Below are 342 nucleotides of genomic sequence, written 5' to 3'. Positions count from 1 at the left end.
TGGAGTTGCAGGTCGCCAGCCGCTATCTATAGCCGCGTCTATAAATACCAGCCCCCGCCGCTCTGTAATTACGGGGCGCGCCCGGGAGTAATTATGGAGACCTGATGGGGGGGCGACCCCCAGGCCCGCCTCTCCTCCCACTGTCCCCTAAACCCCACCCAGGGCGCTGCTGAAGGAGGGTTCTGGCCCCCAAGGCAGAGGGAACCGGAGGGGGGCTGTGACTGGACGTCGGGGTCCTAGGAAAGGAGGGGGCTGGGGAGAAGATATTGGGGTCCCCGAGAAGCATCGTAGGGTAGAGCCACCGAGTCCTTGCGAGGAGCAGGGTCAGCGAGGAAGCGCTCC

The sequence above is a fragment of the Myotis brandtii genome, unplaced genomic scaffold (assembly GCF_000412655.1).
Source record: "Myotis brandtii unplaced genomic scaffold, ASM41265v1 scaffold2561, whole genome shotgun sequence".
Lineage (NCBI taxonomy): Eukaryota > Metazoa > Chordata > Mammalia > Chiroptera > Vespertilionidae > Myotis > Myotis brandtii.
The sequence above is the reverse complement of the archived record's forward strand: the minus strand, read 5'-3'. Positions refer to the sequence as shown.